Below are 17,744 nucleotides of genomic sequence, written 5' to 3'. Positions count from 1 at the left end.
CGTGGAGCAGCGTGGAGTATCCACACACACCCCTAACACAGCAGCGTGGAGTATCCACACACACCCCTAACACAGCAGCGTGGAGTATCCACACACACACCTAACACAGCAGTGTGGAGTATCCACACACACACCCCTAACACAGCAGTGTGGAGTATCCACACACACCCCTAACACAGCAGCGTGGAGTATCCACACACACCCCTAACACAGCAGTGTGGAGTATCCACACACACCCCTAACACAGCAGTGTGGAGTATCCACACACACCCCTAACACAGCAGCGTGGAGTATCCACACACACCCCTAACACAGCAGCGTGGAGTATCCACACACACACCCCTAACACAGCAGCGTGGAGTATCCACACACACCCCTAACACAGCAGCGTGGAGTATCCACACACACACCCCTAACACAGCAGCGTGGAGTATCCACACACACCCCTAACACAGCAGCGTGGAGTATCCACACACACCCCTAACACAGCAGTGTGGAGTATCCACACACACTCCTAACAGCAGCGTGGAGTATCCACACACACACTCCTAACACAGCAGCGTGGAGTATCCACACACACACTCCTAACACAGCAGCGTGGAGTATCCACACACACACCCCTAACACAGCAGCGTGGAGTATCCACACACACACCCCTAACACAGCAGCGTGGAGTATCCACACACACACTCCTAACAGCAGCGTGGAGTATCCACACACACACCCCTAACACAGCAGTGTGGAGTATCCACACACACACTCCTAACACAGCAGCGTGGAGTATCCACACACACACCCCTAACACAGCAGCGTGGAGTATCCACACACACACTCCTAACACAGCAGCGTGGAGTATCCACACACACCCCTAACACAGCAGTGTGGAGTATCCACACACACACCCCTAACACAGCAGCGTGGAGTATCCACACACACTCCTAACACAGCAGCGTGGAGTATCCACACACACCCCTAACACAGCAGTGTGGAGTATCCACACACACCCCTAACACAGCAGCGTGGAGTATCCACACACACCCCTAACACAGCAGCGTGGAGTATCCACACACACCCCTAACACAGCAGCGTGGAGTATCCACACACACCCCTAACACAGCAGCGTGGAGTATCCACACACACCCCTAACACAGCAGCGTGGAGTATCCACACACACCCCTAACACAGCAGCGTGGAGTATCCACACACACCCCTAACACAGCAGCGTGGAGTATCCACACACACCCCTAACACAGCAGCGTGGAGTATCCACACACACCCCTAACACAGCAGCGTGGAGTATCCACACACACTCCTAACACAGCAGCGTGGAGTATCCACACACACCCCTAACACAGCAGCGTGGAGTATCCACACACACCCCTAACACAGCAGCGTGGAGTATCCACACACACTCCTAACACAGCAGCGTGGAGTATCCACACACACCCCTAACACAGCAGCGTGGAGTATCCACACACACCCCTAACACAGCAGTGTGGAGTATCCACACACACCCCTAACACAGCAGCGTGGAGTATCCACACACACCCCTAACACAGCAGTGTGGAGTATCCACACACACCCCTAACACAGCAGCGTGGAGTATCCACACACACCCCTAACACAGCAGCGTGGAGTATCCACACACACACCCCTAACACAGCAGCGTGGAGTATCCACACACACCCCTAACACAGCAGCGTGGAGTATCCACACACACTCCTAACACAGCAGCGTGGAGTATCCACACCACCCCTAACACAGCAGCGTGGAGTATCCACACACACACCCCTAACACAGCAGTGTGGAGTATCCACACACACCCCTAACAGCAGTGTGGAGTATCCACACACACCCCTAACACAGCAGCGTGGAGTATCCACACACACCCCTAACACAGCAGCGTGGAGTATCCACACACACACCCCTAACACAGCAGTGTGGAGTATCCACACACACCCCTAACACAGCAGTGTGGAGTATCCACACACACACCCCTAACACAGCAGCGTGGAGTATCCACACACACACCCCTAACACAGCAGCGTGGAGTATCCACACACACCCCTAACACAGCAGCGTGGAGTATCCACACACACCCCTAACAGCAGAGTAGAATATACAGTACACAAACACCAACAGACTGGAATACATACACACACACTCTTAACAAGGGAGTATGGGATACACACACACACATCTAATACTGCAGTGAGAAATACACTCAAAATATAGCAACTGATAACACTGATAGGACAAGCTGTGTGTGGAATACACATACACTCTCCAAATATAGTAGTATGGTATACACACACACTCTCCAAATATTGTATAGTAGTGTGGTATAGTGTAGATACACTCTTTCCTAATATAGCAGTGTGGAATACACAGACACCTTCCTAATATAGCAGTGTGAAATACGCACTGCTGATAGACACTTATCCCTAATACAACAGTGTGGAATACACAGACATACAGTACTGTGATAATTATCTCTGACCCTTTCTCAGTGCTAGAGGAGCAGAGCTTGTCAAAATTGGCTATGCCGTGTTCATAAATTCTAATAAGGGTGAAAGGGATCTCTGTGGCTACTTTGACTTAACACAAACAGCAGAAGAGTCTTTAGACGAGTGTGCTTTTTAACGTGAAAGCATGCTGAAGTATATTCATATATCCCTTAATATGTCATATTCATTTTATCTAAGAAAAGAACTCTCCCTTATCAAAAGTTCACCACTGTGAATTTAGTGTGATGCCTATGCACTGTAAATGTGGTATTACTTTACCTTCTCAGTGCTTTACTGCTGTAGAACACAGAGTGAGAAAATGGTTTTCACAAGAGCCATATGCCCCATCGAGCTTGTTAATTGACCAATTCAAAGAACTTATCCATCCAGTTCTTGGAAAAAAGATGGTGTCAGACTGGCTAGTTCATTCCAGATTTCTACAAACCTTTGTGCATTAAGGCTTCCTGTTCTCAGTAATAAATATTTCTCTGTATTTTCCACTCTTGTGCTCTGGTTTGTGTTTCACTGTTGATTCTGAGTGAACCAACTTCATCAATGAGAAGATATTTTACCCTGTCAGAGTAGGACATTCCCTTAAGGCCTAGAGTGTGGACCAATTTCACAGAAGCAATATCTTTTTGAAATTCTATCATCAAACTGTACAAAGTACAGACAGTAATACTGAAACAAGTCTTACAGGTCTACTATTTACAATAGGAACAAATAATAGGTTTATTCCATGCTGAAAAGAGAAGAAAACACAACATTTCCGCTGTGGAGCCTTCTTCAGACTCACACCTGAAGAAGGCTCCATGGCAGAAACGTTGTGTTTTCTTTCTTCTCTTTTCAGCGTGGAATAAACCTACTGTACTACTTGTTCCTTTGCAGCCTACGCATGCTGACGGAGCTCCCCACCTGAACTACTATTTACAGTACAAATCCTAAAATGTTAAATGCCTCTACACAGTATCTAGAAGACAAAAATGATGTGTCAACACTGAAGCACGGTCATGCAGTCTCTTACTCCTGGTCAGCACAATACAGCATTGTGAAGTCATAGGAAACCATGGTAAATTTGTGTAAATACTGTGATAAATTCAGAATAGTAAACTCTCATAAGGGTTTATCGACTTGTTATTATTCAAACCATTTATCTAGCACTGATAAGTATTAGCTCTACTGTTTAGTAAAGATAACACTGAACGTTTTGCCATTAGCTTTAATTTATTTGAATCACATCCAATCCTACCTCACATTCAAGCAGACCAAGGGTGTTTCCTGGGATTCATTTGTTGGCCTGAACCCAGCCATGTGGTCAGTTCTCATCATGCCGAATTTCCAGTAAATAAAGTGGAGGCTAGCTCCTGTGACAGTCAAGTGTCACAACGCTAGTTTTAAAGTGTGTTTGCACAGCTGGAGAGAGCAAGTCACAGTACATGAACTGAACACAGGACAGTCTGCCGATTCAAAGATTCCTTCACAAACTGCAGCCAGTCCCACCCAGGATTTCACACCGTCAATCAGCTTGATGCTTTGCAAATTCGAGGTACTCAGTGGGTGAAGGATTATGCTTTGGGCTGAGACTACTTCTCCCCTTTCCCTTCCTCTTTCTGTCTGGCGTGCTGTTCACTGGGCAGAATAGCACAATGAGCTTGATGGCTATTGATAAATTTCAGAGGCTGGTACTGCAAGCCTATTATAACTGCAGCACTTTCAGTCCACCAGAGCACAAGAGGGAGGTAGATTCAAACTGAATTATTAATAAACGTTGCCAAGCTCAAACCTCCTTATGAGCCTGCTCAGGCCCATTTGCAAAAGAGCCAGAAACACCCAGGGGGGAAGGGAAAAATCCACTCATGTTCCTGATTGCATACAACTGGCACAATCCGGAAGAGAGACCTCAGTCTGCAGTTATGTGATATGCTCCACATAAGGGCAAAACGCATGGAGCTCTCTGCAATTTTTTTTTCCCCTCAAGGCATCATGAGGGCTACAGTTTCGGGAAGCGTGCTTGTTGCCGTTTAAAAAATGACAGCGGAAAACCACTGACAGATGGGAAGGAGCGGGCTGAGAGCTGTAGCAGCCCCCACTGTCCTGCCCACTCTTCTCTGGCCCGGCCCCATGAGGCCTTCTTCAGCTCAGGAGTGTCTGTGTTCAGGCAGGCAGCCTCCGGTTCCTGCAGTAAATACCCTGCTGTGTACGTGTGTTAGAGTCCACGTTCATAATTCCCCTGTCTTGCCCTGAGTAGATGCTTTATTAGACACAGTGTCTCAGTTCAGCAGCAACAGATACACCACAGGCCCTGTGGGTTTTAAACTCCTGCATCTAGATGCGACGTTTCACTACTTCTCTCTCTCTCTCCTTCCGTCTTGCTGTTTCTGTCTTGGTGCAGTATTGCATCTCAATGGATTGATATTGATTTTTCTCCCTGCTTCATTCGCTTTTGTTACCTCACCGACACACGAAATAAAATTGGTAGGCTTTACGCACTGTCCGTGGTGCTTGAAGTAAGAGCAGAATACCAGTAGAGAGGATGATCTTTCCATTTCGATAATCATTTTGCCAAAGTGTCTCTCTCTACTCATCTATTATATAGAATTTGTATTTCATCATAAAATTAAATATAAATGCTATGACAAGGGAATAACGCATCAGAACACCAGGCCCAAAACAGAGCAGACAGAAACACCATACAGGCAAGGTGCAGATGGTGGAAGCAAATGGCTGATGTTTTTGGAAAGTGCTCTCATTTTTACTAGTCCACATCCTGATATTTCACATGCTTTCTTTTATCTCAGGGGCTCTCAGTTGTGGTCCTGGGGGATCCTTAGTCTGCTGGGTTTTGTTCCAACTGGGCCCTTAGTCACTTGTGCTGACTGCTGGCAGTAATCTGCTTGCTTGTTTAGGCTATTGTTCTGCAATCAAGGGCTGAATTAAAATTTCTCCAGTACAATAGTTATCTAGTACAGTAATCCTGATGCTTGAGCTCTTTTGAATAATTCTGATTTTAGAGGCCTATTTTAAGTTGCTTTCAGTTTTTTTTGTAATTGGATTGAACCCCGTGCTAGGTTTCAGGTGCAGTGCCTTGCAGTGCTGGGGTTCTGGGTTCAGTGGCTGACCCTGTGTGCTTTTGGTCTGTTATTCCCCTGTTTGAGTGGGTTTCCTCCAGGTGCCCAGGTTTTCACCCACTGTCCAAAGACATACTGGTAGATTCATTAGCTTCTGGGAAAAGAGTGTGTGCAATGTCAGTGTTTGTGTCGGTGTGTGTCCTGTGATGGACTGGCATCCAGTCCAGGGTATATCCTGCCCTGTGCCTGCAACTTCTGGATAAAGCACTTAGAAAACGGATGGACAACCATTTGGACTTGAACAGAAGGAAAAACACTGACTCACTGTGGGCCTCTGTTCATCATCAATTGATCACCTATTAAAAGCTATTTAGTCAGAAATATGGGAACAAATTCTTAATTAGGTTGAGAAGAGACTGCAAATGCAAGTTTTACATGCTGAACATGTTTGAAATAGGGACTTTAATTGGGGCATTTTTAAACCAAGGACAGGGTGCAAAACAATCTACACCAGCAAACAGATTGGTTGTAAGCACCAATGAGCACTGGTGGTTAAGGGCCCAGTTGGAACAAAACCCAGCAGACACAGTCTCTCAGTAGGGTAGTGAATTTCAAGCAAAGATTCAACCATGAAGACCTAGGAGCTTCTAAAAACACCTGAGGGATAAAGTACTGTCCGCAAAGCAACCCCAAGCAACAGGAGAGAGCTTAAGCAAATATGGAAGATGAATGGGCAAAAATTGCACCAAGCTATTGTGCAAAGCTGATGGAGACTCACACAAAAAGGCCTGTGGCTGCCATTGGAGCCTAAGGGATTCACACTAAATAGAGTTCATGGGTCTGAATTCTTATGCAATCAATAGCATTTTTTATCACAGTCTTATTATCATTCATTGCACTATCACATTCCCATTATCTGACCTCGATGACAGGGACTTCAATCTGTCATGCAATTACAGCATCAACAGCAGAAAACCGCTGTTTGACATGAAGCGCAGACTTCAGACTCCCATCCTTCAAAGACAAGAATGGTCGCAAATTCTGGGACCTCAGAATATTGGAGCGCTAATTTGATGATTTGTGAAGACCCATTGTAAACATTCTGGGTTGCTTATTCCTAATATTCTAAGCTAGACCGGTCACAGTTTTGCTTAACAAATAAAGGAGAGAATATCTGCAGCTGGCATTTAAAGAGCCCGAATACAGCTTTAAAAAATCAAAGATGAAACGTGCCTTTTTATAACACAACCCGACAAGCCTTGAAGAGGTTATGCTGTGGAGGCCAGAGAGCCAAACGTGCCTGGCTTGAAGCCTGTAGGCTGGGCAGCCCATGGAGCTCACAAGCTTGGCTTCCTGTACAGTCTCCAGTGGGAGGATGCTGGAACAGCCCCTCCTCCCTCCTGTTGTCCTGGCAACCACAAGAAAATCAGCTTCCATTCATTTCTGCATTGCCTTGGTAATTGTTCTCCCCTTGGCCGCTAGTTTAATAATTTAATAAGCAAACAGCAATAACCCTCACCCAGATACACTGGGCCCCTTCATCTAGGTGTCTTTCATACCCAGTTAATTACTGCTCATCACTCTGCTCAGTCTGGTTCTGGGATTTATCAGTAGAATAGCAGTAGTGGAATTAGCAATAGCAGTAGAAGCAGTAGTACTACCATGTTGCAGGGTTTTAAAACATCAGAGACATGCTGTTATTTCTATACATCTGAATGAAAGGGTTATTAACAGATCATTTAGAGCCACATGTGCGCACCGATAAGAGACATGTTGTTATAGCAGTACAATGCATGCCAGACAATTCAAAGGGCAGTTTGTGATGTAAAGAAAACAAAACCTCACAGGGCATGAACTATAATGTGTTGTTTTCAATAGTGTTTCTCCTTCAGTAAGGTTCCTAAAATATGGCACCGTTTCACTGAAACAAATTTAAACAAATCCTGTAAAACACATAGTAGCATACTAAGGCTATTACTGTGGCCAGACTGCTCCCGAATGCAACCTTTAACGGGAAACTAAGATGCTGAAACACAGGTTAAAAGCCATTTGGGCATGTCAGAATGACCGTTTTACCACAGCACAGTGGGAGACCTCGTCAGGTATTCAGTGAAAGGAAAAGAGAGATCAAAGCGGAGGGCAGCTAACGTTTCTTCCACAGATCTGACTGACAGGAAGGCATCTCACACTGTGAAATTATCTGTTTAAATTAGTACAGTATCTACAGAAAAGCCAAGTAAAGAAAGGGAAAGAGGGGAGGCTCATAACTGAAAGTACCCAACATTCTTGGCATTCGAGTGAATGCACACATCTTGCAAACGTGCTGGGTGACCTAACAGCTGTGTGCTGCTGTGGAACACGGCCCCAGTTTGAACTGCAACAGGCTGAAAAGATCATTGAGGATGGGGGAAATGAGGTGTCCATCTGTCTGGAATTCTACCTTGGTGAGGAAAGGTGTTGCATCAGATTATACTGGGATAGAGCTACCGGATATGAAATGGGTAAATTTCATGTGATTATTAACTTGGGGTTTTAACCAGGATTTCTTTCACTGCTCAGCTTTGCACAGCATTGGAGCTAGACCGCTCTCCTTGGCCTATTGCAAACAGCTCTAGTCTGGACACCACAAGACTCCAAACCCTTCTAGCCTGGACAGCTCAGGACAGCTCTGCCTTGTCTGACTCCAGACTGTGCTACCCCGACTGACTTCGGACCGCTCCATCCTGGCAAGCCCAAGTCGACTGCATCCTGGAAGGTTTGTTTCTTTTTAAGTTTTTTCCGTGAGTTTTTCATTTGAAAAATGTTCCTCCTGGAAAATCGGGATGTGGTCATTTCCTAATATTTTTGAATGACAGAAAGTTCCAGGGTGCCCTTCTCTTGTCCCGGTAGTCCAGATGACACAACTTGTGGAGACCAATTTGCCAGATCAATTTCAGAAGCACAAGCTGCTGTGATAGGGCTGCTGAAACCTGGAATTGAGGCAGATTAATTCCACGTATTTTGTCCAAGTGAATTGGGTTCTATTTTCTACAGTGGGCCTTTGGGAGAAAAAGATCAGGATGTGGCAAAGGTTAGAATTTATAGTGGAGTGAAGGCATTTGTTCAGCGCCTTCCCTTAATGAAGGTACAGGCGCAGCAAGATTGGATATTGATGGAGAACAAGCAAGTTAATTTAGGTCAGAAACAGCATCGGCAGTGAGGCAGTCATCACAGTGCAAATGAAGACTTGTCAAATTAGACTGTGGGGCAAATGCATAAAACATGACACTACAAGTATTAAAAAAGCCTAAGAGCAGTTTTAAACCTGGCTCATTGCACAGTTGGCTCTCTATTTTTTGTGAGTGTGAAATCAGGGTTAGTTTCTTCTTCATGTTTCCACATTAAGTCACAAAACAAGTTCAGATCGGTACATACTCAGGAGAGCACTCTAGATGAATCTCTCAACTCAGGGGTTGTGCTTTTCTCCATATGATTGTGTTGTTGTGCTCATTAGAAAGGTATTCAAGAATATGAAATTCATTTTCAGATGAATATCATATATAATCCCCCTCTTTGAATTGGCTTCATTACTCTGCTCTCCTCCCCACTGATAGCTGGTGTGTGGTGAGCGTTCTGGTGCACTATGGCTGCCATCGCATCATCCAGGTGGGGCTGCACATTGGTGGTGGTGGAGAGGAGTCCCCATTACCTGTAAAGTGCTTTGAGTGGAGTGTCCAGAAAAGCGCTATATAAGTGTAAGCAATTATTATTATTATTATTATATCAAAGATTATTGTGTCATTTCTGTGTGGCTCTAAGAAGAAACATCTAACTATTCTTGGCTTCTTACCTGCCCGCCTACCTATTAACAGCCCCACTACAGGCATCCAGATTGTTGCCAGGACTTCTGTAACGCTGTTATAACCACACAATATCTCAGTCTTGTGAGAATGTCAGTGCTCCGCTGCATGTAGGTACACATTGTTCCCAATGATGATAAAACAACTCAAAGCACGCTCTGTTAATGGCAATGGAGAAAAATCTATAAAATGAAAATAGGGGATATCCTACAAATGTATACAGCATATTTGTAAGATTGTAACATTGTGCTCTGATTTATTTATAATCCCTGTTCCCAGGATCAAGGACACAATGAACCACCCCACATATCAGGCTAATATGCTAGTATCCTCCCAGAAACCCTTGGCTACAGCCACACAGGAGATTGTCCTCTCTGGGAAGTGTTCCTGGCCTCAGGCAGTTCCTTTGATCTCCTCACTTGAATAACCTCACATTATCTGTGTTTAAAACACCATTCATATTAATGTCACAATCTTTTTGAAGAGGCAATTAGAGATGGGAGCAAGCTCTACAGACCTGGGGCTTTGAGTGTGGTCTGCTTTTCTCTCTGTGTCCCTTCCATCACAGACTGGGAAGAGAGGAGGGATTGGCCATCACTGCCTCAAACAGCAGACAGACTCCGGTTGCTGTGATGGAGGCCAGTGAGCAGGGGGCTGTGCAGAGCACAAATTTTCTCTGGGGCTCTTGCTGGCTTGCTGATAAACGAAAGGAAGACTTGAAGGATTGCACAACGGGATGAGCAAATGTGACAGGCTTTCTTCAACGCTATTTAACCTGAACACATTTCTGTGAAGCTAAACATACACAGACGTCTTTACTGGTTTCTAATTAAAATCTAATGAGCACACGTGCACAGTACCATCTTCTTTTTTAAAATAAAAATAGTGAGTTGATCAGGGAGAGAGATCTGAGGCTGAACAGAGCAGAGTGGTTTGGAGTCGGCCAGGGAGAGAGGTCTTAGGGTAGAGCAGTCTTGAGATTGTCAGGACGGAGAGTGTTCGTCCTTAGCTGTGCAACACTGACCAGTGAAAAAAATCCTGGGAAAACTCCCAGAAATTAGACTGCTAGGAAACAGAGCTTCTATTGGAATTCCTGTTGCATACCATTGCTTTGTTTTAATTTTTGACACACAAAAAACGTGTGTTTTTTGACTGTCATGGTGTGCAGTTAAAGAGCAAAGCTCAGCCACACTTCTGCATCAGCCTGTCTCTTTTCTCACTGACCTAATCAGGGCGGTGTGCAGTCTGATTAAAAAGCTGGAGATTCATTACATACTGTACCACTGCTTGTACCCTGTCCCTGCCTGGGAAGAGAATCAATTGTCGCTGTGACCCCGCAATCGCCAGTGCTGAGCTATAGTGATTTTTTATCTCTATTTATAACACGGGCTGGATTTTGAAGAACAAAATTTAATTGACGAGCAAAATGTGATCACTAATTATTCCATGACATCAGCCTGGGCCCCCCCCCCTCTCTGGCTTTGCTCTCTGGGGGAGGGGGCAGTGCTAATTGTCTGATTCCAGGAGTGCCTGTTCTGTGTCATGAGGCCCCTGCTCATCGTATCGAGTAGTAATTGATAAAGCAGGCTCATTCCTCCCCCTGTGTGCTCCACTGCAGATACTCTCTGTTTGCCTTTAATCTGCATCTTCCTCCTCTGTGAGTCTTACACTAATAGGGCCATTTCCCATCTGTCTGATTCTAGGAACTGCAGCAGTATTCAACACCTGAGCGGATGGAAAGAGTCTCACTCTACGGCACCAGTACCAAGGTCTCTATCTCTGTCTAAGACCACCTGATCTCACCTGTGATCCCACGCCTAGCAGGAGGGGTCCACCGCAGCAGTGTAAGCCCCACCATTAAAGGAAGCCACTTGTGTGGTGAAGGGAAATTTTGTGTGGGACTTGGGAGTGTTTTAATTTGGCTTATTCACAAAAAATGATGGCAAAAATGAGAAGCTTGTGGGAGCTGAAACAAGCTGCCCAGACATGTTGTTGACGCCAATACCCTGCCTTCTTTCAAGAAACAGCTGGGTGAGATCCTTGGATTGATTTGCTTTTACCTGCCTAATGGAGTAGATGGGCTCCACTCCTTTGTAACCATTCTTATGTTTTAAAATGGGCTGTAAATGTCTTATTAAGTGACTGGGATAATGGTCCTTGCATAATTCCATCTTTTGCCTAGATTCCTGAGAACTGCTGATGTGGATGTTGTCAATCCAGTCTTGGGTGGTGAGGTAGAGGTATCTGGTGTGGAGAGAGGACAGACTACAGTATCTGGCAAGTTGTCCTTCAGCTACTGGAGTGAACAGTGGTGTAAATAAATGTTGCATAAACGTTTTGAAATACAATGGCTTTCTCTAGACTTGTTTAATTTTTCGTTTATTGCATTGAAACAATGCTACTCTACTGATGTGGAGTTTTATTCACAGAACAATGCAACATTGGTTTACAGATGTTTAATATGAATAACACGGCATTTGTAATTTATATTATTTTGAAAGGTGTTTCCAAAATGATTCACGAATCGAATTCCTTCTGGTAAGATAGAATTGAGGAAAGAAGATGAAATTGCTCCTATCCAATCCAAAGCCAACTAGGTTTTTCCAAAGCAGAAGGCTTGTTGAAGTAACCAGAAGAGCTCTGGGCTGTCATCAATCTTCACAGTTGGTTTTACATTCCTTTTCAATCCTATGCTTTCTAGGTATGCATTTTATTCAGGCATGTTAGCTATAGAAAAGGAAACGTTTTCTCAAACTCATAAAATAGTCACAAAAACATTAGTACAGTTAGAAGTGAGGATACCATTCACTCCATCTTACTCATTTGCAACAAAACTTTCTCATTTTGGAGAAAGAAGACTTTGGCACTCACATGCCATGTCAGCAGCACTCAGCCCTATAGCTGAATTGTAACATCCTCCTTCCCTGTTTCCTGGGAATTCATCCCTTACATCCCAGTTATTGCCCTGGCAGCAGCTCCTTGGCTGATTCCACCTAGTGGGGATTTTTCCGAGATCCTTGTACTCATGGCCGGATGCCAAAGATCATCACCATTTCAGCTAAGTGATTGCTAAAACAAGCTGCCCAGACATGTTGTTAAAGCCAATACCCTGCTTTCAATTCCACAGTCCCACCCCAAGTTAAGAATCGCAATAGTCTGTATTGCTTTACTCCTGTGCCAGCAGCCATATCACTCTGCAACTCATAACCGGCAACTCACTGAAGCTCCGCAGGTGAGATCCTGGCCAGTACCTGGATGGGAGACCTCCTGGGAAAAACTAAGGTTACTGTTGGAAGAGGGGCCTACAGGGGGCCCTGTGGTCTATGTAGGTCCTAATGCCCCAGTATAGTGAAAGGGACACTATACAGTAAAAAAAGGTGCCGTCCTTCGTACGAGACGTGAAACCGAAGTCCTGACTCTCTGTGGTCATTAAAAATCCCAAGGTGTTTCTGGAAAATGGTAAAGGTTTAACTCCAATGTCCTGTAGAGATTTCCCCCTGGCCTTTAGCAATCATGGCCTCCTAATAATCCCCATCTAAGAACTGGCTTCTTTACTCTGCTCTCCTCCGATAGCTGGTGTGTGGGGAGAGTACTGGTGCACTATGGCTGCCATCACATCATCCAGGTGGGGGGACACACTGGTGGTGGTGGAGAGGAGTCCCCATTACCTGTAAATAGCTTTGAGTGGAGTGTCCAGAAAAGTGCTATATACTGTAAGTGAAAGCAATTATTAATGAATTATTATATTTTCCTGTTCTGTAGTTGGCACACTTTAGTAGATGCAGAACATAATAAAATCAGCGTTGTGCCATCTGACACAATAGATACAGATATCTATTGAGATTGGTCTTCAGCATCATTTGAAGAAGTATAAAAAAAACGTCTCAATTGCATCACTGCTTGACTTGTAGCTCACAAGACATTTGAGTAGTTATAAGTCATTCAGAAGTACACCCCAGAGTTCTATGTGAAGCCAAAAACAATAGAAGTGAGATGGGGGAAATCAAATTTACTTTGTAATGGGAGTGGGGTTCCAGTGGATGAGTTTAATCCTGTGACAGTGCAGTAAAATACCAGGACATGTTTTACTTTGTGCACAAATGTCACAGATAAGAGATTTCAAGCTGTGCTCCAGGAGAAGGTCCAAGTCTCATTTCTCCCAACTGGTTTAACAAGAAATGTATTCGGTCCAGGAACCTTACAGCTCCTACACTTTGAATCACCTTAATCTTTTAAATCTCCAGCTTTGCAGCGAAAAACATTCAGTGTCACCAGTTAAGCCACCATCCGTTAAAACTAATTCAGAGCTGGATCTGGAATCTAAGGCAAAAGGCAAGTGCAACCCACCCGAAGTGAAATCTTGCTGTAACATCACACTGAAAATCTCCGATAGGAAATACCGCAGCCCATGAGTAAAACTGGAAACAACAAGAGGAAGCAGCACAGTATCATTAGAGCAGATTGCAGGGCTCTTAATCCCGAATCCTTCTGATCAACTGCGTTATTGCATTTCTTTATTTTCTCATTGGTTATAAATGGAAGATTGCCTATCACAGATTGTATTACAGTATACATTTACTTAATCTGATACTGGGGAGAACATGGAAATGAACGCAGCCCGAACGAGTTGAGTTCTGACACATCACAGGCTTGTTAGTGACATATAGGAGGTCCCCGATCTGAAGAAGGGTGCATCCCTCACAGCGGGAGGCCGAGAAGTCACTCTTTTTCCAGAAGCCGAGAGAGCCTTAGCTGCCGAATCCCAGCTTGACCCCCCACATCCGGCTAAGGTCACGACTCAGACTTGAACCCAGAACGCCTAGACTCTAGAGCAGTGAGCCCCTCCAGTGGAGAGGCTGCTCTGGACAAAACCCTTTCCATCCAGGTGGGAGGACTGGACTAGTCTTTGTCGTAGTCACGGCTCTAGCCAAGCAAAGAAAAGCCTCTGTTGAAAGCAAGGAAGATGATGCTGTGAGCATCACAGACGTAATTAATTAGACGCTCGATGGGATAGCCAGATAACCTCTATCATCACATCCTCCTCCTTCCCCCTTTTCTAAATGTCACCTTTAATTAAAAGAAAAAAAACCTCGGACAGCTCACATCAAACTGTGCACTCTAATTAAGGTTAGAGTAGAAAATTGTATCGGAAAACAACAACCTCCCCATGGTTCAATAATATGCCATAACCTTTCCACTTTAACCCTTCAAGAACACAAGAAAAAAAACAGGGGGTGAACAAATACCAGAGCAAATTACACTGAGAGTCTTCTTCTCTTTTACTTTTTTGAATGAATGGATGAAGTTAAGTACACCTTTCAAAATTTCACATAAAATAAATTTGTTTTGACGTCTTTACATTTTGCAGTCAAATCTCAATCCACAAGCTGGGAACAGGTCCTGCATCTGGACGACTCCATCCAGGTTGAACGTAAACAAAAAAGCATTAGACAATGTGAAGGAAATGGGCTCACACTGAGACCTATTTAATCCATTTGTTTTGCTAAAGATAAAAGAGAACGGCAACAAATGAAGACAATGTGAGTAAGATCGTGTCATATGGGAAGATGACACGATAGGTGGCCACTGGTTGGCTGAACATGCTGCATGGTTAATGAAGGCTGTGTGAAGCCCCATGGAGCTGGGACAAGTCAGGACAGCACTGGAGGGAAGGAAGAGTGAAGGGAGGTGTTTGCATGATGGGGATCCAGGCCACACAACACAGTTATAATCCATCCATCCATTTTCTAATCCCTTTATCCAATACAGGATAAAGACAGGAGCCAGCAAGCAACAGAAGCAAGATGGGATACACCCTGGACAAGACCCCTGTCCATCGCAGGGCAGACGTATACGCTCATACTCACAACAGGGCCCATTATCCCAGAAGCTGATTAACCTACCAACATGTTTTTGGAGTTTAGGAGGGAACCAGAACACCTGGAGGAAATCTACATGAACACGGGGAGAACATACAAACTCCACACAGACAGCACCCCAGGTCTGGAATTGAACCCAGGGCCCCAGTGCTGCAAGGCAGCAATGCTAACCACTGGGTCATAGTGCCTCCCCAGGTATAATCCCTTTGAGCAAAATGGTAAGTAGATAATATAAACAAATACTCTGGTTCTAGTAGTTATAGTCAGTTATCATCATGGGGGCAATGAATGAAGAAAACCAAGGTTAAAACAAGGGCACAGGTCCTGACCTAGAACAGGGGCTGAGGCTTTTCTGGTTTGAGCCTGGGTTTTGTCATTGGCTGGCAGGGTTGGGTGACTTCGATCGGCCACAATATCCTCAGCTCGTCACACAACAGTGACTCTGCAGATCTGTGCCAGTGAGCTTGCTACAGTATGTTTTAAACAAGAGAGGTATCACTGTGAAGGTCTAGCGTGACCACTGAGCTGCAGAGCGCACTTGTATCTTTCCTCGTCACTGTGCCTGTCTGTTCCAGAGCCACCATTTCTATATCGACAGCAGTGGGATAACATTTTAGAAACATGGACAATGACAGCCCACGAACGTCTTTCATATTAGTAGCATGTAAGCTGAGAGCTTTTCATGATTATTTTATCAATCTCTTATCTCTTATTCCTGGTAAGCCTGATGGAAGCCTGGAGCCCGTCCCCAGAAGCATAGGACACAAAGCAAGACTACACCCTGGAAAGGGTGCCAGTCTATCACTGGGCACACAGAGATTAATTTTGTGACATCAATTAACCTCAGATTCTGGGAAGGTGGGAGGCAACTGGTGTATCTGGAGAAAATTCACACAAACAAGGAGAGAACACGGAAGGCACAGTCTGGAATCACACCCAGGACCTTAGAGTTGTGATGTAATAACGCTAACTGCCCCAACAACGCTTCTTCTATTATTCTGAAATCAATTTAACCTAATCCTTTAACCTGCCACATTACTAGGAAGCTAACGGAGACATATTGTCTCCTTTTTAACCTGAGAACAAGGCAGGAAGTAACTATAATGCAAAAAAAAAAACAAGATGCACAATAATCATGTTACCTCAATGAAGGCAAAGTGCTGATTCCCCTAAGGGAGTCATGGGCATTTTTTGCAAGGAAGAAAAGGACATCAGGACATCCAGATTTAATTTCCTTTAACTGATGTTACTGGAAAGAGAAATTCTCAATGGGAAAAGGCAGAGTGGAAATTTATGATGATACCGGGAATGACCGAACCTTATGAGAGAGGCAACTGTTGTTGAGTGTTCTTGACGGGAGTGCTTTCCTGAATACAGGTCAGAGTCCACAAGCAGGTCAGCCACGTCTAAGGATGCATGTTTATGGCACGTTAAGCCTTACAGGCTTGAGAGGGCAGAGATGTGGGTTAGGCACAGTGGATAGGGTGCAGTAGCTAGGAGGAAGCCCTCAGCACCACTGCCACCTTCACAGTGGAGAAGATGATGGCTTTGACACATTTACCTCCCGCGTGCGTTCTGGTTAAAGATGACCTACAGCACTTGCTCTGGTTTGTAATGAGCTTAGCTGTTTCAAACCCTGCAGTGTCATATGCCTCCTCCACTTCCAGGAGAGGCAATTAAAGCAATAGGATAATGCTGTGTGCAGCCCGAAATACCGCAACGGTAGGACCTACTTATGAATCAGCACCACCAAAAGAGCTTGCCCTTGTTATACTGTGCAGCACATTAGCATTCTTGAAATCACTCTGAGATGCTTTCCCTATGCAAATAATTATTTATATGCCTGGCTTCTGTGTTCTTCTTTGATTTTTTTTTATTGTATTGCACAATCAATGCATATTGCAAATTGTTCTTATGTAGTAGAGTGTGTGGTTTGATAGCTGTTTGTGGCTTTGACTTTGAGAATTAGCTTGTGCAATCCAGCCCAGTGAAGCACCGTGCAAGTATATACCATGTCTGAGAAGAAGTTACTCAAAGCATGTTTCTAAAGTGCAGAGTAGAGGACAAGGGCTGGCACAAGTCATTCAGAGACATGATTGAAACTATAGCAGGATGACGGAGATGGCTGAAAATGACGGAGATGGTCGCAAAAGAAAGAATGGCAGCTATAGTATATAAACAGTGAATTTCAACGGTGCCAAGCATCTTGAAAAATCCTAACCGTGTGCATTTAATAGAGCTTTTTGCTAGAAGCCACACTGGGACTTTAATAAGAGCTCCTCGCTCGCCTCTCCAATGTATCACACGGACCCAGTGCATTTTACATCTCTACAGTCAGTCTGCCTTTACTTTCTCCTGTAACAACTTCCAACTTCATTCGGATTTATGCCACATTGCTGTTGGTGAATAATATATGGATGAGTAATCGCAATCAGAATGAAAAACACACTC

The 17,744-nt window shown here is 44.6% G+C and overlaps 1 protein-coding gene across 1 annotated transcript in view; it reads right to left on the bottom strand.

Moving 5' to 3' along the window:
* The window catches only part of jph3b (junctophilin 3b), a 60,413-nt gene that overhangs the window by 17,225 nt on the left and 25,444 nt on the right, over positions 1-17,744 (bottom strand). The gene's annotated exons all lie outside the window — the stretch shown is intronic.

The sequence above is a fragment of the Lepisosteus platostomus genome, chromosome 20 (genome assembly GCF_059453375.1).
Source record: "Lepisosteus platostomus isolate fLepPlt1 chromosome 20, fLepPlt1.hap1, whole genome shotgun sequence".
Classification (NCBI taxonomy): Eukaryota; Metazoa; Chordata; class Actinopteri; order Semionotiformes; family Lepisosteidae; genus Lepisosteus; species Lepisosteus platostomus.
The sequence above is the reverse complement of the archived record's forward strand: the minus strand, read 5'-3'. Positions and strand labels throughout refer to the sequence as shown.